General features: G+C 33.5%; 1 long non-coding RNA gene across 1 annotated transcript; it reads left to right on the top strand.

Moving 5' to 3' along the window:
* The first annotated feature begins 684 nt into the window (after positions 1–684).
* Positions 685–24,822, top strand: LOC124458524. The gene is made up of 3 exons (XR_006953249.1): positions 685–695; positions 7,316–7,319; positions 24,753–24,822. It is a non-coding gene; the product is annotated as an uncharacterized LOC124458524 (long non-coding RNA).
* Positions 24,823–25,698: the final 876 nt, after the last annotated feature.

Raw genomic sequence — 25,698 nt, 5'->3', positions numbered from 1 at the left:
GAAAAGAGGTTAGTTAAGCACATTTGATAACGTTTTAACGTCATAGCATGCATGAAGAAACTATACTTCTTTCCGCGTGCCACGTGACCAATTAATTTAATTAAGGGAGAATGCTGACATTAAAATTCGTTCAATTTTTAATAAATACAAGTCTCTCATTCATCGACATTAGTGGCTTTCGTAAAATTAAACTATAATATGTAAGCACACGACTGAACATGACTACTAAACAACAACGAGTGTACAATTGTACAATAACTTTGAGTGAAATAATCAACGTTCAGAGGGTATTTGTAGAATAAGACCAGGAGTTCCCAATCTATAAAATTTGTCTCAGCACTCAGCAAATGTAGCAATGATCTTACACAAAAGAAATAATGAATTAATAGCCGTAAATATTATGAGCTGCCATTCACATAGCAAAGATATGACGTATATGTAAAAACCAAACAATTAAGATAATAAAAACAGAACAATCAAAAAGCCATGCAATCAAATATAAGTGCGAAGACAGCAGGTGTAATTCAACATAACTATACAGCTGATCTTTTAAAGGTGAACAGTATAACTCACACAAAACGAATTATGCTTAAATTAAAACAACACAAAACAGGTAAAGGCGACGTAATGCAAAACAATCCACTTGACATAAAGCATAGAAGAATGCACAAAGCCAACAAAAGAGCAGAGTACTTGTCGAAAGTTAACGAATCAAAGCAATAAAAGACACAATGTGAGATACGCAGCGAATTGAAACTACGTCTTCGAAATTTATATTTAATGATGCAAAGTACATAAGGCAATCGAATGAGTTGATGAAAGACCATCGAAATAAGACAACTGAACGCCGACCACACAAGACACTTAAAGACAGGAATCAGTTTTGCACGGAAAGAGCGAACTAAAAAGGGCAAAGAAGCAACGAGTGCATACATCGAGAAGAACCAAAGGCAGAAACGCCTGTGAATGGATCTATAATATATATACAATAATAATGTTAATTACTATTCAAGAATATTTCAACGTAAAGTCACGCATTGTTCACACCGAAAGATTAAAGGTACAATGGCACGAGTATAGATGTTTTGTATATGGAAGCTTTATTCAAGCTTGTAACGAAAATTGGATTATCTAATTAATCATGACTTTAAATATTACATTCGTTCTTTATCTCAATTTGGAGTATAGTGCTTTTTGACCAAATGCTTTTCTTACAAACAAAAATAAGAGAAAAGATGAATAACTTATGAAGATGCGACGATTTAACATTTTTACGTTATACCATGGCAAATTTAAGAAATATTTTATTCAATTTTGCAAAGTAGAAAGTGCCAATATTTGTAAGTAAATCCAATTCAAACTGCATTCGCAGGAATATTCATTACACTTGACTATTATTAGTAAAGATTAAGAACATATACAAGTGACTTAACAGAACTCTAAGTTTTGCCAGCACTCAGAGGCCGCGCAAGCTCAAATAATTGAGGCGAGTAATATTCATATATGCAAATTCTAACTTAGTAGTTTCTGTTGAAATCAATTGTGGTTATGGTTTAACAACTATTAAAACTTACGAATATATGAATATCACCCCCAATCATCGAGCCTGCGTGGCCTCTAGCACTTCTACAAGTTTATGAATTTACAGTGCATTTATAAAAGAAAGCCTTATATTATCGGTATATAAAATCTGCTTTTTCTTGACTTTGTATGATCAAAAAAAATAATGTTTTTTTTTCGTTCATTAATTCTTTGGTGACGCTTGAAAATCTAGTAACGAGTATCTTTTGCCCCGTACTGTTTTATTTAATCCTGATGATTTTAAAAAGACTGGCTTTTTATAACATTTGTATGCTAAATAATTGTACAACTCTTAATGTTTTTATGGTACTTTTTTATTCAATGTGTCTTAAAACAAACGGTTCGCATAAATGATTGTGCATATGACTATCAATTATTATTATATAATTACTACTCAAGTGAAATCCGCATAAGATAAGTTAGTCCGCAATAGCTATTTTCCCTGCCTAATTTATTTAATTTTATAAATTAAATTTCTTTAATTTTTTACCATTTAGCTATATTTTCAATTTTGCTAAGTTTACTTTGAAAGTACGAGCATATTGCTAAGCAAGGGAGACATACATACTGTAGAGATGTATTGTGGAAATTGAAAAAATCTATTTCTTACAAGGTTTCTTCTTTGTAAATCATGGGTGCTAATTTTCGTACTGCTTTTTGAAATGATATATGTATTAGTACATTTTAAAAAGTTTAAGCATCCTGCGTAAGTGAGACGTGCCATTATTTACGGTATATAAGCTGAGATAAATTTATGTTAAAGATATAATGCAAGGATTTACCTCAAAATTTGTACTCAAATTGACATAATTTACTATGTTAGAAAACGTTAAACTTATAACTTAATAAAATGATTGAAGAGTAGAGATACTTAATAACTTTTCTATTAAATTTTTCTGTAATCTTTGAAATAATTACCAAGCATTACAGTTTTTTTCTTTATCCAAACTTCTTATCTTTCTATTTAACTTGTGTTGATCCTGTTTGCTTACCAAATCATTAATCACATTGACAAAGTTCTTTTTCTTGACATGGTGCACAAATCTTGCGTACAATCAAGAACACTACATAGATGCTACACAGCGGGAACAATGAAACAAATGAATGGAAGACTTATATGAAACAAAAGACTGGAAGACTCGTAGAGTATGCCTATCATTGTGTATACAAATAATAATTATTCACCATATATCATCAGCTTTGAGGAGTGGCCCCACCAAAACATAAGGTAATTATCTCTTACAAAGCCAACCTTGATAAATAAAAAATGAAAAAAATTTCAAGTCAAGACACTGATTTAAATAAAAATATTGAAGTATGTATTGATGTTACATGCCATAATTGCAGTTAAATAAGTTATAATATTTCTGGATGACCATGTTCAAAATTGTATGAAATTGTACTGGAAGATTGCAACTACAATACGACGTACACCTCAACCATTTATTAAAATTCGAAGCAATGTAGTAAAAATCACATTCCGTGCATTTTGATGAATATTTTTGTAAAGACATCGAAGTACTTTTATAAAACAAAACTAGCTCTTAGACATTCCGTTATTGTTTAAAAATTAAATAGTATAACATAAAATTTTACAGAATATGAAAATTATACGCAATAAAACAAGTATTGCTTAAACTTTGCAATTCAAGTTGTCAAAACGTTGTTCCATTAGCGAGCTAGGAAAACTGTTTTATTCCTTAGTAATTAATATTAGATATAGCAGTCTTTATTTCCTTAATTGAGAGGCTTACTTTAAAAAGTTATTATCTGACAAAATACTAAGAAGTTCGGGTAAAAGTTGAATCAACATGTTATCTTAATTCTATAGCTACTTTAAATCTCAACTTCATCATCATTTTAGTGGCCATGATTTACAGATGCTATTAAGCACTCACACAGTAAACTTAAGGTAACTTTTGGTTTTATGACTGTACAAAGACAATGAATGACATTATGTTAAAGGAGTAATATCGGTATTATTCACAACTGAGCTCAAAACTTTAAAATTCATAATAAAGCAATAAAATAATAATACAGCGGCAAATATTCTGATATAAATGTATATTCAAGATTAAAGCAAAATTCAATATTTAAGTCTTTTCAGTCAAAACATTTATAAATCTTTACGCATTTTCCAATCTTTTAAAATAAAATACTGAAACACATAGTATTTTGTTCGCAGGAATGCTATAGCACCATTAAAATGAGCAGACAAAATAAAGAATATATCATAAGTTTATAAAATGATGGATTAACTCAATTTGTTCTGTCGAAACTAGCATACACAAATCAAAGCTATCATTATTAAAGGTCAATATCTTTAAATAGGACAAATACAACCCAAATATTCATTGGCGGGTGCATCAGTCAACTCTAAGTTACTAAAAATAAATACAACTATCCATATCATTTAAAAATCATCTGGTATCATTATGTTAACATCATCATAGAAATTACATAGAATAGTGAAATAATTCTTATAGTGATGTTAAATGTTATAGGTTAAAATGATATAAAAGAAATAAAAAACATGTTAATGGTGACAAACATGACGGATGTGAAACAAAAAGAGTCTTTCTAAAAAAATAATTTAGAGAGAAACTTGTCAGCCTTAAAAGAGTTAGAATTTATTATACTTTGAGAAATGAGAAGCTAAGATATTTTCAGAGGTTTATTCAGAAAAAGTGTGGATAAAGACGTGTCTTCATGTTCAACCGAAGAAAACATGGATGTGGTGTTGGCAACACGTTTCCCATCTTTCACCTTCAAAGTTTGCTTAGCTGGACAGTGGTGCAGACAGACTTAATGCCTTTTGTTCTTGTTTTTTAAACAAGCGTCATGATGGAGAAAGTTTAAAGATGAAATATGGCATAGATGCAACTTAGAAGTTCATTTTCTTGGTGCTAACTTAGAACATTGACAAAAAACTACGATCAAGTCCATGAAAAAATGGACCTGCATACAACTGAGACATTAAAATCTTATGTTGAAATTAATTTGCCTTTTTTTGTTGCAATGATAGATATGCATAAATGTTTAAGGTGTTAGAAATACCGAACATTTTACATCGTACCCTCATTATTTACAACTTTAATGATCAAAGGCGGCCTAGAATGTAATACCTGCAGGTTTTTCCTGAAAGACTGGACGTTTTGGATACTATTTGAAAATGAAAATATGCTTTTCATCCAATAAAAACACCAGAAAGCACTCATTATATATTTATTACCTGAACGAGTATATAGTTGAAGGTCATCTTCATAAATATTGTATACTTTGAGTGTTGCTGTTGTTGTGAAAAGGACAGAACAACCGGCAAAGATATTTAATCCTAAAAAGTTTGTCTTCTTGGCCTTATAATGGCAGAAAATTGAGATGGTGCAAGGTCGAGCTGCATTGTTTTGAAACAAACTGGAGATTATATGATGCTGCTGCTTCTTAAAAAAATGTAAAAATGTTACAGAATCCTACTACTGCTACCAAAATTTCATGTGTAATGATGTTTATGAAAGATTGCTACAAATTTACTTATTTAACAACACTTTTTTGTTCACATCGCTAATATCATAATAATTTCAATTTACGTCTTTATTATATAAGTGAAGAAACAAAACAAATCGACATAGAAAAATAATAAAAAAAAACAACATTTGGATGAACATTAGTAAGTTGAAAACAGTATGATTAAATTCGACGAGATGAACATAATCAAAATATGCGAATTAAAGTACCTCTGTTGTCATTAAAGCAAAGCAAAGGTTTCAACCAGTTCATATGTGAACAACTTAAATACCTATGAATGTGTAGAAGATATGAATACCTTCAGGGGCGGATCTAGAGTATGTCAAATCCGTCGCGCGAGTGATGTTTGAAATTCAAAAATTACCTATTCATATTAATTAAAAATTCATGAATTATTCTTATTTTCTTATCGCATTTACTTCGTGATAAAAATCCAGCATTATTTATTATTGAAAATTAATGACTAATCCAATGAATATCTCGTTGGTAACCAGATCAGTTGAATTTTAATGGACCTGGAATAACCGACTGATAAGCGGTGTGGCTTGACTGGTTCGATGGATAAAGGAGTCTATGAACGCCAAAAACGCATATTTCATTGGTCAATACCCAGATCAGTGCACGATCTGGAATAATCTCGACCGATAAGCGGGGTGGCCGGACCTATAAGAGAGTCCAATTGCTATCTTACAATTGGTTCATTTGAATTTTTGTCTTACTGTGATTGGTTTGACCGATTTTGACTGATAGCCAACTGAACTAACATAGTCAAGCTCACTGTCTGAATTGAATGTTTGATCGTTTTATAGTAATTTTTATAAGCATGATAGAAACTAAACTACAATCAGATGGAATTTATGGAAATCTTTTACAAATTCATATATTGACATGAATGCGGCTGTCCAAAATGTGAATTTTTTCAAGAGGGTGGAAATTATGGATAAATTTTAAATGCTTGGCAAAGACGATCTCGCGAGCGACATTTCAGTCATTGATGTTCAAAAGAAAGCCAACGTTGTTTTGAGTTTTATCAGCAGAAATTTATATCTAAAATCGTAAGTAAAGGACAAGTGAAGTGTATGCATGATTGTAATATATCAAAGTCAATTATGCGAGTGTGTGATGTGATTTATGTCAATATGGCGTATGGTAAGCAGATCGATGCTTCTAAAATTGTTGTTGACGAAGGACTTTTAGCTATGATTTCTTTAGTGCTTGGGGAATCGTGGCCGTTATACGGCAGCGAAATCCTACATTCCTGCAAATATATTTCAATGGACAAAAAATCTGTAGCCATAAGACTCCATACTATTATTTACTTTATCATAAAAAAATGTTTGGGGTTTTTCAGTTTATGATCATTGATCATTCAATCATTGGACAGCTATACTACATATTGTTTAAGATTTGAGAAAACTAACATTGATTACATGAGAAGCCGTTTACTATAACCTGTGATTTTGAGTCTTCTGATCCATGAAGCTTTTTATTTTGACAATTTGACTGGAATGGTATTAAACCTGAGTATTTCACATACATGGAATGTTGTCCCATGTCACATATTGTCCCCTTTTCTAACTGAACACCTCATGTAGAGATGTAAAGGTGTGTTAATCTACGGCTCATAACAAATTGTTTGCCATAAATTCCAAAGGGCTATTGATGTATGAAAAGCATTTTCTATAAAGTAAAAATGTCTTTCTATATATGCAGATAAACCTTGAAATTTGGCAAAACAGCAAAGTATTTTTCATGATCACTAGGTAATTTTTCTGATGATCATTATAATTTCTAAACTAAATTATTTCTGATTTACATTTAAACAAGCTTTGATCATATGAAAAGATATTTATCATAACCAGTAAGCATGACAGATGAACCAATTTTACCATTCATGTAATTATATAATTAAAGACATGTTGTTTACATTCTGTTTGTATTAGCAAATACAATGCTACTAGTGATTGCTATATAGCACAACTTGCATATACTTACAGGAGATAATAGTCTAGTGAAATGACTAATAAACATTTATGGCATTAAGCTGTCCTTAACTGCAAATTTGGCTATTTGGAGATGGGTAAAGGGTTACAATAAACTTGCATGGTTTGAAGTCTGAGCTTTTCTATATCAATGAACTGTCACTTGTAGTACCAAATTTCTAACTTAACTAAACTCACTACATAGAGGTTTGAATAGGGGTCTCTAGGGGGGTCTATGCCTGACAACTTGGTAGAAATTTTTAAAGACTATATCTGTTTATGAATAGCGTTGTTGTAAAATAAATTTTACGTTCCTAGACATGCTAATGAGCCATATATTTGGCATGATAATGAGCCTAAATATTTGGCAAAACATTCAAGTATTGTTCACTTCATTTTTTTTTTGAAAAAACGTAAGCAAAATGTGTTGTTTTTACGCAAAAACGATGCCCACAAATACATTTTGTATTGCTCTAAAACGCTGAAAATGGCATTTTCAAGGCTCTGAAATTCAAAATTTCTCACGTGAGAATACCTCAGACCCCCAGATGCGGAGCGCCTTCGACGTTTTATGACTGATGTTTGAAAAATCCTAGATCCGCCCCTGAACACCTTCGTTCTTACTTTGTTGTAAATTTGTATATTAAGTATTCATCTGCTAAAAATGCGTCGCATGGCTGAAATTGTCCTCATCACCTTCAACTTTCAAATTTCAATACAACTTGCCATATTATTTTTCAGTCGTTATAGAGCAAAAAAAACAGAGCTTCTGTGTTAAAACTCTCTACCGGTCTTCATAAAAATTTTGCCTTTATCAGAAGTTTGTAAAGAAAATATGATGTTCTTCTTTGAGAATATAGGAGCTAAAAGTTGGGGGGACCCATTGCAAACAAAGACATTCAGATAAAATTTTCAATAAAGTAAAACTGAAACGAGCAACCTAAACTATATCACAAATCTTTCTCATCGACACTATTCTTATCTACCTGATGTTTTTCACGGAGTTCTTTTTTCTCGCTTAGATTTTTTCTTAAATTAACGATTCTGTAAATGCTGTTACATGCATTTTATAATATATTTTTTAACAGCTCCTACACTATCGATGCTGACAAATCATCCAGAGGGTAAGTTGGTTCACAATCTATAAAGTCTTAATTTCACGACAGAGGGGCGGTAACTTAGTCATACAAATTCTTATGCAAAAAAGGGTTCAGCTTCGTAAACAGAAAACTTATTACATATTTATATGCACATCTTTGGAGCAAAGGCACTTATTACTCAACAACAAAAACACAACAATGTAAATATTTGGTATGTCATTAATTCGTGAGCTTATAAATTCGTCTTATTATGGAGTGTACCGTCGTATTATCACTACATGCTGTAGAAAAAAAAAATTTTTACAAGTTTAAATATCTGTAACTAAAGCTGATTCCAAACTGTTTATCTTATCGGCTCTACAATAGCCTCTTTTTGTGAAAGGTTTCACATATTAATCTGTTTAAATGATGTTTTAGTGGGATTTACATGTACGTTCACAAAAGACTTCTGTCGTTTTACCAGAAAAAGAAACTTTGTACGTGCTGGTTCTAATCTATATATGATTAATGGAAAAATTATTGATCACACCTTTGGCAATTCATCTGGTTAGTAATATTAGTGCTTTCGAAGATTGTTCAACTGTTGCGTGCGTGCATGGACGTGAAAAATAACTATTACTTTTTGGTTATATTGCCACTTGTAAAAAAATATTGTAAACCAGTTATATATTTACCCAAACGATTTATTTATCAACGCTTAGTATAATACAAATGTCCTAATAATATTATTAGCAATTAATCAGTGTAGCTTATCTCCTCTGTCGAAGTGTTCGTGTACATCCTCGAGTGTTTTGTCTTGAGTGTTCTTGAATGAAGCAATGAATTACATAAGATACTTACAGCTCAAAAGCCAAGATAGGTGTCTGGTAGATGGACGCTTGTCAACCTACCTTAGTAGGCTATGCCTCCTAGGTTGTATCCTCGTAGGTTGTACACAGTAGTCTCAACTACTCAAATATATATAATAGCTAATGGCAAGTAATCAGAAGTATTGTATATTTGTGACCAACATCCTATAAGTAAGACAGTATTATGTTACAGCAAGATATAACAAATCAGTTAAACTCAATTACAAATGCCAATAACAACATCTGTGCTTCAAAAATATGTGTTTGCGCATGCCAGCTAGTTTCTAGATTTGATAGTAATGATAATACAAAATATGTATCAGCTAGTTTCTAGATTTGATGCGCATGCCCACTAGTAATGATAATACAAAATATGTATATTGAAGGCAAAACAAAAAATAGTAAAATATATATGGTAAAATTTATAGTGTTTTGACTAAATATGATTATACATGACAGTTGTATGGTAACCAAGAGCTGCCAGATGACAATAATTCCTAAATAAGTTTACATTATTCCATTTCAATTAAGATTAGTTTTGTTTTTACTTATTTTCAAAAAAAATTAAAAAAACTAAAAGTAAAAAAAATTTCGTTGGCAGAAGACAGCATCTTTGCTGATTGCTGCCAATTCGTTTTCAGGCTACCAAACTATAACCACAGCGATGTATCAATTAATGACTTATGCAAAGCAGTAAAGAAGGAAAGTGAAATTAAAAACGATAATTAGTGAAACTATAAAAAGTTGATTACATTAATTTCGTAAAAAAATTTTGAAATATTCCCTTAATTAATCAAGTTTAGTTTAGGTTCAGCAGAAAATAAGACATCATTCTTCGTTGTTTATTTTTCAATAGGTTATTTTCTCCTGCTTCAAACGCTAAAGAACGAAAACTCTGTGTATGCTTACATATTAAACACTATAAACCAAGCTCCTGGTGATTTATTCTGTGTGACGTTTTGGTACCAGATTTACGCTCGTTCCCATTCTTCTGTGTTCTTAAACACGGCAATTATGGATGCTAATGGAACAAAAACAGTATTGTCTACTACAATGACTAATGTAAGGTCTTGGCAAAAAGAAGAGCTTACGGTACAAGTAGAAGGAGGGTATATCAGTGCAGTAAGTTATAAGTTTTATGTTTACCATTTCCTTATTTGTAGACGTCCCAGAATAGTTTGAAATAAAACTGTGATTTAAGGCTATTTGCTTTTTTGTTCGAGAGTCTGACTTAGATTTTCGAGTTATTTTTAGCTTAGTATAGAGTTTTTCAAATAATTAAGGAAGACAGGTCACAGGCTTAAGCAGTAAATGAATACAAAACCTTCCTTTTAAATAATCATTTTACCGTAGTTGTGTCAGGAGATGTTAAAGTCATTTTGTTGTAAGCATTTTGCTGATAATTGATATTCAATGAAATCAATAACAAAATTTTAGCTTTTTTAGAGCATGCACCTTTATTCAAATCATGCGCTTATATTTTTAAAAGTTTTAGTGTTGACTTTAGTATTTGGTGAGTTTGTAGAAATAAAAACGTTAATATGAACATGGTACATCATTAAATTTGTATAATACGTTCAAATTTTACTTAAAGACATTAAAAAAACATTATTTTAAACTTTAATTGTTACACTAACATTATAGCAACGGTAATCTAACGTAAATAATTAAATACTTAATAACAAAGTTTAGTCAGACCTAGCTTTATCATAACCATTTACCAACGCCGCAATTACGTCTTATGTTAAAATGACTATAAATTTCTTTGGAAAGTGTATTGTTTTTAAGGTGAATGAACAGAAAAAATGAGCATAGCAGGACAATAAATCATTGCCAGAAATGAAGGCAGCTTCAAGTCACGAGCTGTAAGCTGTCGCACAAAACATTACCATCAGGCTTGTTATATCTTGACATGTTTTGTTTTGGGTCTAGAATCTAATGAACAATAGAGGAAAAAATCATAAATCCAATTTGAAAATATCAACTATCGTCATAAAATGGCTGTGCAATATTGATCGTGATCGGCTAACATCCTTTAGAGATAATTCTCAATGTCCTGCTAGCTACAAATCATTGAACATTATTCCTAGGTGATGAAATTTTTGTTTGTAGCTGTGAAGAGAAAAAGTATTATAACAGAATCTGTTGGGAATTTTACACTCGTATCAGAATCGTTTCAAGACGTAAACAGGGAAATTTCAGCAATTAAAATGACTTTCAAAGGCAAAGTGCGACACATTTTCACGTTTATGAATATTTCTCAACCAGAAATAACGTGCTTATTTCGAAAATTGGCACGGTGAAACTCAAAATGCCATTGAAACAAATTATGGTGAATAAATCTGTTGAAAAAAAAACTACTGCTTTTTTTTATAAATAATATTAGACAAGGTGAAGTGTCTCAGTTATCACAATCCTGGGGAAAAGTGTGACACTTAGATAAGGATTTTTTTTTTCAGAAGGTAGTAATTGACTGGAGGAGTAATGTTTAAAACAGTATGTATAAAAAAAATCTTGTGATGTGCAATCTTCATGAACTCAAGCAGTACAACTTGATAAAACAATCCAGTCTATTTCACTTTCTCTCAAACTCCCACTGCAGACAGGAAAAGTCTACTCAGATGTACTTTTATCGTCTTCAATTAGAACTAGTCTTGCAGTATTCTTTTTTTTAGTTTGCTTCTACTGCTTATCTTTGGATTTTTTTCTTCCTTATTCTTTTCCTCCTTTGTTGTTAAGCTCTTCCTCACCTGTTCATTTTTTTAAGTTGCAGTCTCCTTCTATAAGAGGAACTTGTTTTAATTTCAGAGAACTCCCCACGGCGACTTGTTTGGGCAGAAAAGGAAGGTAGGGGTAAACTATCCTTCAATGATGTTAAAGGGTTATTCGATGTTGAAAATGTTAGAGGTATGAGAAGTAGAAGATGAAAGACTTTACGTTGCACGTGTTGAGGTAGCACATTGATTTAAAGAATGGCGTACATGGATGATTTTCCTCATCTCTACTTACTGGTATGTCAATTTCACTTACTTCATCAACTCTTTTTCCAAACTCTCCACTTGCGGCAATAGAAGTTTTCGATAAAAAACCTGGATGTTCAATATAATCACTCTCGGGTAACACATTTGAATTAAATGGAACAATTCCACCAACTCGAAAACCAGAGATAGAATTTTCCGTTATAGCCGACTTAATCGAAGCTTCATTGAAAAGCTCTCCCAAATTCTAGGTTTGACTTCTTTTTCCAAGGGGATTTCTCATCCACTTCTGACAAGAATTATTATGAGCATTCAGGGGCTTGAAAAAAGATTCATCCAAAGACTTCAACTTGTGAGTTGCATTGGGAGGCAATGAAAGAGAAACAGTCCGTTACCTCTGGCAAGGTCAATTAATTCCATTATTTTCGTATGAGAGTTGTGCCCATCGAAAATCGTCAGAGCAGGATTTTCTTTGGAGAATTAAGATGCCTATTAAAGTGTTGTCGATTTAACATAGCACAAATAGCTGGATTTTTATCAAACCATTCTCAGACACTCCTTGCAGTGTTCCAACTGGTGCATGATCAGTGAGGGAATCTTTTTTATTTTTCTTTCGAAAATCATCATCGGTGGAGCACTTGCAGCACAAAGAACAATTGTTATTATCCTTTCTCATCACTAGTTACTGAAGATACACAGTGTTTTCCTTTCTGAGCAATCACTTTCATGGGATGTGGACACAGGTGATTGCTTTGTCAGCGCTTTTTGTGAACATCGTTTTTTCAGGTCACTGCTTTTTATCTGTCAAGAATGATCAATTGTACCAATTCCAATGATTTCCTTCATTAGAGAAATCAGTGTCGAAAGAAAGTATTACATCAAATCGCGAAATGATTTGGGTTATGAAGAAACCGAATGTCGAAGAAATGCTGGATCAAGTGTAGAATGCAATGGTATTGGATGGACATTTCTTGGAAAAATAAGTGGAAGCTCAAAATCTGTAAGTTCAAATTAATTTTACGGCATTTGCCTCCCATCCAAAAATATTGTATAAGGTCTCAGAAAAATGAAAATCTATATTTTTTTATTTTTCAATTTAACATCATATGTAAATATCAATTTTAGATTTCATAGTACGAGTGAGCTTTAATGGTAAAAGTATAACTTATATAGTTATAGGATATACAGTTAATGCAGAAATAACCATGCCCAAATAAATTGATAATTAAAAAGCTCACGATAATTTAAGTGTTCAGTTACCTTTGGTCAGTTAAGTACTTGGACACCTACATTAGTTTATCTTAGATTACAATCATCTTTAATAATGATAATCATTTGTATGATGAAAAATATTACTTGGAGAATACGACGCAATTAACATTCTATTGAAACTAACACGATATTAGAATATAGCACATAACTTTTCAGCTGATGACGATGAGTTAGTTCAGGTAATTTAAAATATGCTTATTGCAGCAGTAAACTTCTATCTATATAAATGGATTGTTATGTATTGCCGTTTTTAAATGCCTTTTTTCAAGCCCCTTTTACTTACATGCTTATTTCGGTTTTTACAAACTAATACTTTTCACATGAATTATATACGCAAATCTAAAAAAGATAATACAGAAATTGGTTTAATTCGATACGTTTTAAACTATTGCCAATGATTTTTTAATAGGGTGATGACTGACGAGGCATTAACGAGACATTTTATTAATACACGTACTTTCCACTCACTCAAAAAGCATAGAATATAGTTGTGAAAAGCATATTTTTTCATGTACGGGTAAAACCGCATCTTTGACTGTTGTTACACAAAAGGTACTGATTATCTGAAGTAAATGTTATTTTAGTTATTAGTTATTTATGTTTTAATTGCATTGCAGAATAACACCACTTATGATTCAAGGATATGGCAATCTAAAAATGCAGAACAAACGGTCTTTAATTCCCATTTCTGGAGTGCTAACGTTACAGAATTGTGCCTGCAAACGTATTATGGCAAAATACAATTTTACACTTTTGCACCTTCCTTTCGTAGTTTATTTTTTGGAAAGAAAATTTTGAACATGCCAGCACAAATTTTGCTCGATTCGTTTGCATCACTTTGGCGTTATGTCCCACGACCATATTTCATGCGGAGCTGCTACGAAGTCGGATTCAACGTTGGTGATTCAAATTTCATCCAGGCACGAGTTGGGATTGTGTCAGTCAACAGATCAGGTATAGTTTTTCAGAAATTCCGCGAGCTAAATGAAGAGCGGGCTTCAAGTATTGGCTATTCTATTCTTGGGTCTTTTCCATATCAAACCTTTGTACTTTTCATAATTTTTTCTATTTTATTTTTTCTTCGCAATTTTTAGTACTTTAGTTTATTTAGCTAATTATAACATTTTTACGAAAATTTTTCTGTTTTTAAAACAGAAAGAAAAAAATAAACCATTTTTTCCTTCAGATAACTTCATTTTTTTGTTATGATGCAATAATACAGTACCTCAAGCCATTGGTCTAGGAATAAAAATAACTGGAAAGAATAATATCAGCGTTCATGGAGTTGTTAGTAATGGAATGTCTCTTAACTTTGCTTCTTTCTTTGACTTTCGCGTTTATGTTCGTTCACGTTTTGTTTAGATTTATAAAAATAGCTCACTTTGCTTTAACATTGTTACATAACATCATTCAGTTAGTGTTTAATCACCTCAATTGCCCGACAAATAACTTTTGAACATACAAATATGACAAAAACAAAAACGTTGTGTTGAGATAGCCACACTAAATCAGTAAATAAATGAGGCAGAACCTTACACTAGATAGCTCCCGGATTATCATGTTAATCATGCTTTAATTGAAAAGAAGTTGTTTCTTGTGTCATTTCTATTGCATGCACTTCTTGAAGTTTCATTTAAGTCTCTTATGATATGTGAGGAGCCCTATGGGGATGTTTCGCTCGAAACCTTTAAATATAATCCTCCCAGCATCACCACTTTACATTGGTCATTTTTGCTTCTCTTCAATAATTTTAGTTTTACATTCCTTTTACTTGTGGATCATGAGTCGTTGATATGAAAAAATGCAATGAGCAATGGTGTATGTTGAAGTGAAAGAATAAAATCAAAAATTACGATAGGATAGGCAAGTGTGCAAGAAAATCTGCTCCAAGGGTGGCGCAAGAGGGGGGAAAGAGGGGCTGTAGCATCCCCTCGGGTAATCCTAGAAAAAATAATAGTATATCTAATAACTAATGGAACCTCGTCTTACTTGGATTACAGCTTTGTATAAGTTAAAAAGACGTTCAATATGTTTATAAAGCTTTGATGGAGATAATTATTATTTGATTATTACTATTCAACGTTACAATAAAATCCATGGCATTCGTTTTACTTACTCTACATCTTTGTTCTATGCAATCATATGTATATCACTGGATTGCATGCACGACTACCACAGCTGTTGGTACAACGGTGATTGGTGGCAGGGACGTCGCAAACACCTTGATTTTGGGGTGTCATAATTATTTACCTGAAGATTTTTTAAATGTACCTGAAATTTTTCGCATTTCCAGATATGCATTTGGCTGAATTTGCGAAACATTGACTTCAGAAATTTCAATTTAAAAAAAATGAATGAACAGGTTCAAAATATTTTATTCCACAAAAATTTTATTCTACATTAACAAGGAAGGTACAAACCTGTCTAAGCATGCCCCTAACCTAGTGTAATAAGGAACGTTTTAGGTTCCTCTCCTTAAAATAGTAATTACATTTACATTTCCCTAATTGTTTCGTGCAACCACCCACAAAGGCACTCTACGGTTCTGCAAAACAGCCCATTTCTTCGCCTGTTTGTGCACGTCAATTGTGATGGCTATATATCCTTCCCAGTAGCAAGAATCCTACAGTCATATAATCGCTCCCCTGAGATTTTATTGCGTAGATAATTTAACCTTACTCATCGAAAGTCGAAATAATGCAATATTTTGTTTACTTTATGTCTACTTCCTACAAAGGTCAAAATCAATGCCTTCGGCAAAGTGTATAATATATCAACTGTCTGGTTTTCAAACAGGTATTGTAACTATTGTTTCTTTGCTAATTTATATTAATGGTCGACTTTAATTTTTAAAATTTTTACTGGCATCAAAAATACAACCACTTTTTCCTATTACATACCAGTAATTTAAGACTGGCCGCCAACGAAGCAGTTTAAAAATGGAATTGTCTAAATAATCGTTTAGCGAAATTTACATTAGTAGCGTAATAATTTACAACATGATTTTCACCTGATATTTACATGATTTTTGTTCTAATTTTTTCTAATTTTTTGTTTTAATTTTTTCTAATTTTTGTTTTAATTTTTGAATGCGGGTGTGTTGCACTCCCACTCCCACTCCCACTCCCACCCTTACCTCCACCCCTCGGTAGTGACATAGCTCATTGGTGGGGACACTCAGTTGTGTAAGACTGACTTCTTTTTAAATTAATTTTCTTTTACAAAATCATTTGGGCACTACCAAATATAAGAAAAAGACCTATCCCCCAAACTAGTGTTTAGTTGCGGCTATCACAACTAGTCGAGTATGTAGTATTAAGTTTTTATGTAGAGGTAAATTAGCATTTTTAAAACAAACCATACGTTTCAACGAATTAGTTAAAGGGAGGATTGATAACAATTTTTGAAATTTTGTTTGAAAAAGAGATTTGCATGGAAAGCTCATTGTCACATCAGCCTAATGTTAACCCCCTCCTCCGTCGGGGACCTTAGCCCCTCCGTCCAGGCTGTGTTACTAATTAGTAACTCTGTTGTAGTTTGGGGGTCCAGCGATAACTATTTATACATCAGTAGTTATGACGCAGGTAGTGTCCCGTAAGTAAACGGAGCTGTTACCCGTGTCAATTACTTACAAGTCCTGGGAAATAAACAGGGCGTGCGCGTGTAAACCGGAAAAGAACTTTGGGGGAGGGGGGGAATATGGACCTTACGTTCTACCGACAACAATGCGAACGGCAACGGCAACGGCAACGTGGGTGTAAATACGTCTACGCATGCGCCGATTAAAATAGTGACGTTCTCGCTAAGCGTGCACGACGCCATTCTCTTTAATTTGACGTTGTGCGAGAACGGCATTAATAAAGTGCACAAAAAATCAATGTTTTCAGAAAGAAGAGCATTAGGGTAAATTGTTTTGATAATAGACTAGTTATTTATTATAATTTTAGGCGTTAAAATATTGTGTGTTAAGTCAAGGCTTCACACAAATATTGAGGCGTTAAAATATGATGTTAAGTCAAGGCTTCACTTGCTTTTGTCCTTCTGTTTATATTTTTATTATATCTTTGAAGTATGAATTATTTAACTGCAATATACTTCGAGGTTACTCTATTTTGCAAAGAAATCGTATTTTTCTTTTCAATTAGTGTTCCTATGAAATGGACTGAGCTGCATGATCACATTTTTGTGCGAGAAATTTTGTTGATTCAACCATGGAGCAGTAGGAAAGCATGTGCATAAAGAGAAGAAGCATGGATGAAGGTAGCTATTTCATTGCATTCTTTGGAAACACCAACGTTTCGTGTAACTCAAAGGTCTGTACGTGATCGATATGGTGTGCTCGAAGAGAAACATAAGAAGAAAATACGTGATGAAATCTTGCAAGTGGAATATCATGCCAGGAGAATGAAGTAGTTCTTGGCATGGATGAAGTTATCACATTGTTTCATTAAGCTAATATGGAGCACGAAAGAGCATTAATGGAAAAGAAGAGAAAACTTGAGGAGAAAGCCAGTCAGGCAGCTGAAATGATACAGCAATCCCTTGAATCATTTGGTGAAACTCGCAAGGGATCAGAGTATACTGATTCTGAGGTAAAAACTGCCAAAAGGAAACGCAGTAGTGGTTCTGACATGGTTTTGTATTTAAGAGAAAAAAGTGAGAGAGAGGCTGAGTTGAAGAAAAAGGAATTGGAAATAATGCAGCAGCAAACTGCCAAAGATTGAGAATTAAAAGAAAATGACATGAAACTTAGAAAAAAAGCAATGGAAGTAGCCCAAAATCAGAGTAATTCCGTGCTGAATCAGCTTGCGGAATCGGAAAGGACTCAATAGCAGCAGTTCATGCAGTTGATGAGGCACCAGCAGGAGGAAAGTCCATACATGATGGCCTTTTTGAATAAGTTAACTTCTGCAAAATGAACGATGACTTAGACTATTACCAGAGAACAGCCTCCTTATTTTGTTTATGCTGTGATGATAACAGATCAAAGTAAACTTGCTTACAAATCTCAATTGTTCATTTTTTTAGAGTAAATATTTAAAAAGGTATACGCAGTTTCATGCTGTCTTTCATATTTTACAACTATTGTCTAAATGTTTAAATTTTTGCATTTAAATCCATTTATTAATGTTCTGTTTTGAAAGAATTTCTTATGAACAATGGCCTTTTTTATTCATTTACATGAAGTAATTGTGTATAGTGGGTGGGTGAATGGCAAAATATTCTACTGTTGTTGTGCCATACAGGCATGCTCATGCATTTTCTATAAGAGCACACACAACATACATTTTGCCAACTACCGTATAGCGGAGCAAATTCGTCATCATCTATTGCGTTCAAAGCATGAGCGAACACAGTAATTTCCCTGAGACTCTGCATATTAGAATTTGATGAATCTGTATTTACACACAACAATCTGAGTACATGCAATCGTAAGGTTAAATTTAATCGGGAAACGGCAACCTAAGCCGCGCGACCGTTCCAGTCCTGAAAGTTGCCGTTGCCGTTGCCGTCGCTTAATCGTAAGGTCTCTAATGTTGAGTGTAATTGGTTATCATAATAAAGGGAATTGAAGCAAATGACAATATAAAATGGCGTTTTCAACGGTAGTGACGATAACGTATTGTTTTTTTGTCAAATAAAAACATTTTCTCGAAACTTAACGTGACAAGAAACATGGTGAGAAGAAATATTATCTAATTTATTAAAAGCATCCAATAAAATGTCTGAAAGCACTCATTGTGTACTTCATTACACGATTCACTATGTAGTGAAGCTATCGTCTTAAAAAATGTTGTTTGCGTTACTCATTATTGCGTTGCTTTTGGACGTTTTGAAAAAAAATATGGCACACATGTTTAATCAGATATATGCATACACTGTTGAGTTTGAAGAAGTTATTCACAGCGATCTTATCAATTTGATTTTCGAGGATTTTACAAGTAAAAAGTTTCAAGAGTTACGAAGAGCTGAAAAGGATGAAAGTAAAGCAGTCCCTTGGGTAGAGTATCAAAACTTTTTAGAAAAGATGACTGAGGAAGATCGTCGGTTCAATTTTGCAGCTCGGGCAGTCGAAACAATTACTCGCGAGCATGTCTGGAATTGAATATGTGAAGCCTTTAAGTTTCTAAAGAACTGGCACCTTCAAACTATCATAAGACATATTTTGACAAACTGTTTAGTGTTACTTGGGTAGAACTAATGTTAATGTACGCGGAGACAAAACTTCCTCCTTTTTTTCAACATCTCTTTGACCATGCTGATTGTAGTTGTAAACTGAAATACAAATCAACTATGTATTTGCTTTGACAAAAAAATACAATATAAATTTCAATGTTATTGCATTTTGACTTCAGTTGTTTTATGACCACGTTAATATGAAAAGTTTCAAGTTATCGTGCAAAATTACCGCACGTTGTGAATTTAAAAGATAATTGGAAGTAGGATTGTATTCAATTAAACATCCTCATACATGGTACACGTCGAAAAAAGGTTTCATACAAATAGATACTTAAAAAACAGGTCTGTCTACTCCGGTAATTGTCGACTATGGCTTTTATAAAAAGGCTTCGACCTAGTGAAGCAGTTAATGAGACTCTTGACAAAGAAGTAAAAGGCAATATTCAATTGAGCTTTGACAACCGAACAGAAAAATTTAAAGTCCATGTAAAATAGGTTTGAAAAGTATTAATTAAGCGAAAAATGTCGATCTTACTCCACTTTAGTGGAAAAGAAGTAGAGATATCGAAAACAACCTAAAGCCCTTATGCTTCTGATTTGCACGTATCCGTCATGCTGTAGTATATTGCAACATGGTACAACCGCAAGTTGTTGGAGATGTCAATGTAAAGTTACTAAAGGCAATTAATGTTCAAGGAAAATATTGAGGCATTGTCATATTGAGGAAATCCCATCTCATTTGAACGAGGGAAGTCGATAGTGACACTTCATTTCAGAGCACAAGCCTCATCTTATTTTACATAAGAAAAAATATGAGTTGAAAAACCGTTATGTTCAATATTATCTCAATCAGCAAAAAGATACAGATCGCAACCTGTCATTAGGGGAGCATCCTGGCAAAAAGGTTATGGTCAAATGGGTTATGACCTTGTTGGTTTATTGCGTCGATTGGCTCGAGCTGCAATAACTTTGGTAAAATATGGCGCAAAAGCTCTAGGTAAAATTGTCCTCGATACAGGTGCAAACGTTTTAGGCAATGTAATCTCAGGGAAATTTTTAAAAAGGTTGCAAAATCTGGTGTTAATCCAGCATCAAAAGAAACAGGGAAGAAAATCTGTAAGCCGTATGAGCAGTTTGCTCAAACAGGAAGAGGAACCCCCCAGAAGAAACAGCAAAAAATAACAAAAAATATAAAAGCATAGTCTTTTCATGTCATTTACCGTTCAGCCAAGAGACATAAAGCAGCTAAAGAAGCAGAAGATATTTTTGGTTAAGTGTGGAGTTCCTTCATCCAAAATCAGCAGAATGTACAAAAAGTGAACTTGATATATTTTTCGTACCCCCAACGCAAACCAGTTTGGAAAAGGGGAGATGGATAGACCATTCACCTAGGACCGCTGAACAATTTATTGCATAGATTGTTTAAGCAAGTTAATGTGTTTTTGAAGGGTAAGTTAGTAACCCAAGCGAAAGGAACTTATCTTTATCGTGCATATATCAATACACTTTCGAATTATGGTGCATCAGCTAAACAATCCCAGCTGTCATCTGCGTTGTTTTAAAAAGACGAAACTTCAAATATGGAAGGTGCTGACCCAATAAACGCCAGTCCAAACAAAGGCTTGAAAACACGAAGTAAGTTTACTGCGGGAAGTGCAATTGTCGAAGTGGGAGGCACCATATTTTGTAATGTTTTCTTCGGTGAACGCCTCCTGCTTAGCTTTGTTGATTTGAAAGAGGTAGTGAACCGTACTGGTGACGAGTTCGCTCTAATGGCAACGGAGAACAATGCAGCCTTTAAAGTGAAACTGGTGGATTTTTATAAAAAGTTCGCAAAGTAAAAGTGAATCCTAGTAAAGCTATGTCTCGCGAAATTCCACTGAAAAAAAGCCCAGCCGTTTAACCTGTAAGGCGTGTGGACTGCAAAAGTTTCATTATTCCATCAGGAATCCCATCGCTGCAAAAGATAATATTTTGAACGGTTTGGTGCCGAAATCACTTGAGTTGGTCTTGTTGCATGCGCTGCATTGAAGTGTGCCTATAAAATGAACCCATTAAATTTCCAGCATTTCAACGTTCCTTCCTTAGGCATTTCAGTAAACGGCAGATCCCTACCATCGAAGCCTTTCAAGCTGTCGTTTGGTAACAATCCTAGGTACATAGAAGCATTTCTATCACAATTCGTGTTTCAGGCATCAAATCAAAAACTTCTACATATATCAGACGTCAAATCTACACATATCACGTGTCAAATCAAAACTGCACAAAGCAAAGGGTTCTGCACAAATCTACACATATCAGGTGTCACAAATCAACCTACACAAATCTACACATATCAGGCGTCAAATCAAAACAGTACAAAGAGTTTTGCTTTGTGCTGTTTTGATTTGACGTTTGATATGTGCAGTACGAGAGAACATTTTAATACAGTGCAAAAAGGAAATCTTGCCATTGACATACAATTCTCAACAGCACCAACTAATGCCGTTAGTCTTGTCTGCTATGAGATTTTGAAAATATAACCCACATCGACTCTAAAAGAAATTTTGTCTATGACTATATTGGTTAAATTGACACCTCACAAATATCATCTACTTTGAGATCGGGTCCTGTTACAAGCAAGAAAATTCTTGGTGTTTTTCCAGCCAATCGTTTACCTAAGGTAATCAAAAGCTGTCCTAATGGGCTTATAGCAAAAACAAATATCAGCGGAAAACCTGCAAGTCATTGGGTTACATTTTCCTTTCGTCTGAACGAAGAGCCGAATTCTTCGACAGCTATGGACATATCATAAATAGCTTTCCGAGATATATCATAAATTCTTTATAGACTATTTAAAGCTTTATGATTGGGATTTTAATACACGCAAATTACATAGTATTTGGAACGATATATGTGGACAATATTGTATATTTTATCTAAGCCAAAGAGTGCGAGGACATAAGATGAGTAGAATTGTAGGCATGTTTGATGATAATACTGTTGAGAACGATAAGAATGTATCAAATTTTGTAAACAAACATTTTAAAAATAGAAACTTGTGTAATCTCAAACGATGGAAATAAGACAAGTACAAACTTATGTGTAAAAGATTGAAGTGTTTAATTATCAATAATAAAGTTCTTTGTGTAACTTAATTCCTTGCGTTTGTATTTACATATTCTAACTGAAGACATTCAGGAAATTGATATCAACTGCGATATTTATTTATAGAAAAAATTCTTTACAAGACTTATTAATAGCTTAACCAACTTAAATGAGTTTTCTTGTGTGTAGAGGAAGCTTTGGGCGTTGTCAATTTCACTTTTAATGAACTAGGATAAAATGTTTCGTTTTCTTTACGTGGTGAAGTTTCCATTTGAGCCTCCTTCCATCTCATATCGTTCCTAACCAAATCTCGAGGAATGTTTATTTTTTGTAAAGCACGAAAGAATTCTTTAGACTCTTGAGAATTGAAATTTTTTATTTCCTCTCGCAGCATCACTAATGAGATCTGTTATGTATGATTGCGAAATAATGACTCCCCAATTTGACTTGTCTAGAACCGTCCCAAGATATTATACTCGGTGTGTTCTAAGACGCTGCAATATTGCTTTCGCTTGCTCACGCATAATTTTTGGCACACTTTGTACAAGAACAGAGTCAGCTAATATCTGAATTTCATTGTCGCTTATTGAGCTTTTCCATTCCCGTAAACAGTGTCTAACACGCGTACCATGGGTATCTGATTATCTTTCTGTTGCTTCATTTTAAGGAACTGTTCAAAGTTTGCGTTAAAAGGTTTTTGCCTTTGATCGTCACTCATGCCGTCTTCTTGAAAAATATGTGAGAGCTGCAAATCTATATTTATTATATTCATCATGATCGGACTAGTTTCAATTTTTTTTTGCTTTTCTTATCTGTTAAATACATCTTCAGGAAGAAGAATCATACGTTTGACATGTATCATTTTGTGACTAAACTTCCCAATACACTTCCTGCCTTCTGATTCAAAATTTTTTTCTTCTTTGCTCGTGAGATTTTTTTGTTGGCTAGCGCTCCCAGGTTTTTTTTTGCACCTTGAAGACAGTCACTTTTGAATAGCAGATACTGGGGCAGTTTCTTCTAAAACATTGAAAGCACATTCACATATGCACACAATAACGTTAGAGGGTCCAATTATCACCTTTCGAACATTTGGTTTAGATTTAGCTGGAACTTGCAGGTACGGAATATAGTTCTTCATTCGTTTCGACATGATGCATTTATGTGTGTTTCTGTCGATGCTTATCGCATTTGTACATACGCAATGTGCTTTTCATGAGGCAAAATGCTTGTTCTGACACGCAAATTGTCAGGGGTTAATTGATGTTAATCTAGCATGAGATAAACGTACGTGCAACTCGTAGCGTCTTGAAACGAGTCCAAAAGGTAGTTGACATTCCTAGGGTACATTTGACGGCCAAAGTTGAAATACCTAGAGAATCTGCCGGGTTTTTGAAAATGATCATATAATGAGAGTTAAGGCTTATCGCTCTTGATTGTTTACCCGGATAGAGTAAATATTGCGTTAAATACATGACAGATATCCCGCCATGATGTGACCCACGGGTGAATAAGTGAGTCATTCGTTGATCATTAGAACATTCTAACATAGGATCGTCTACAATGATTAAAGGCGGATCTCCACTAGACGATTTTTGTGACGGTCGTCTTAAAAATTCGCTGTGCCACATGCGCAGTAGGAAATAAAAATCGTCAACTAAATCGTCAAGCGCTCGACGAAAAGTAGAAACGGTTTCTAATTTTCATCGAGCGCTTGACGATCGTCGTAAATTGAACCAATGAAATTTCATCCCGTGAAACTAATTACCATTTCTCTAAAGTCAAAATGGCTGCCACCAGTGGAGAAAACGAATTCCAACTGAACGGTACAAATCCTGTAGAAAATATACCGTCAGAGATTCAAATACTTGCATCTCTGAGGAATATATCAGTGGTGCAATATTTTGTTAATCAAAATGTGGTACAAGATGTTGGAGAGCTCGATAAGGAAATGTTTTTGCAAGCTCTCCGAGACTATAGTTGCTTGTGGATACAAGCAATATAAGCTACAAAAATAGGACCATAAAACTTAATGCATGGAAATCTTTGTGTCGAATGTTCCAGCGAGAAGGTAAGTGTTCTAAATTAATGGAGGACTTCAAGAAACTTGAGAATTTTACTTATGTGTTGTTTGGTTATTGTGATGTAACATTTTAAACATGCTAAAGTGGACAGGAAAACTTCTCGACGTTTCTGCGTAAGGGTGTTCGTCTCACCATTTCGTTTGACTGTGCTCCTTGACTATATGTGTTATTTCGTATTTTATGTCAACTCTAACAAAAGTTGTTTCTTGCCGTTTTTTCAGTTCCATACCTTCAGAAAATTTTTAAGAACCTTAAAGATTCTCTAAAAAAATGCCTTGATAGGAGACGAGCATTGTCTAAATCTGGGGCAGCTGCTTCGACATTTCCAACATGCAAATATTTTGAGGTTATAAGATTTCTTCATGAGAAAACAAGCAATTTGGAAACTCACAGCAATTTGGACCTCGAAATCCAAACAATACCAGAGAACATATTGGACATATCCTCATCACAATCTCCAGGACCTAGTCAGCCTTCTTCAAGCTGTTCAAGCGTATCAGATGAGGCAAAATATGCTAAAAGAAAACGTCCTAATTCTAACGATCAACTAGACCCATTTCTTGACAATGTGAAGAGTATGGACCAGAAAATGGTAAATTATTTAGAAGGAATGTCAAGTAAAAGATAAAATGAAGATAAGGATGAAGCAGAGTTCTTTTGTATGAGTCTTGTTCCAGTTTTAAGAGATATGGAAAAAAAGCAACTCCGACAAGCTAAATTAAAAATTCAACAGCTTTTATATGATTTACAATATTCAGATACCTAAAGAAAATTGTTGTAGAACTTCACAGATCACATTAAAAATTAATAACATACTCTCACTTATACAAGATACATTCCTTCCTATGAATACAGATATATAGCAAGTGAAATCATTTATTTTTAGAACTATAGCTTAAACATGTATTGCTAACTACATAAGTGGAAAACCCCTTTCGTATGAAAACCCATCACATCACTAATGCTCATATTGAATATAAATGGCTTTAAATTTGTTTTTTATTTTGAACACCTTACTATATGCCACTGCCAGTCAACTGCTCCTTCATTATTAAAATAATCAG

The sequence above is a fragment of the Xenia sp. Carnegie-2017 genome, unplaced genomic scaffold (assembly GCF_021976095.1).
Source record: "Xenia sp. Carnegie-2017 unplaced genomic scaffold, XeniaSp_v1 HiC_scaffold_6, whole genome shotgun sequence".
Taxonomy (NCBI): Eukaryota; Metazoa; Cnidaria; class Anthozoa; order Malacalcyonacea; family Xeniidae; genus Xenia; species Xenia sp. Carnegie-2017.
The sequence above is the reverse complement of the archived record's forward strand: the minus strand, read 5'-3'. Positions and strand labels throughout refer to the sequence as shown.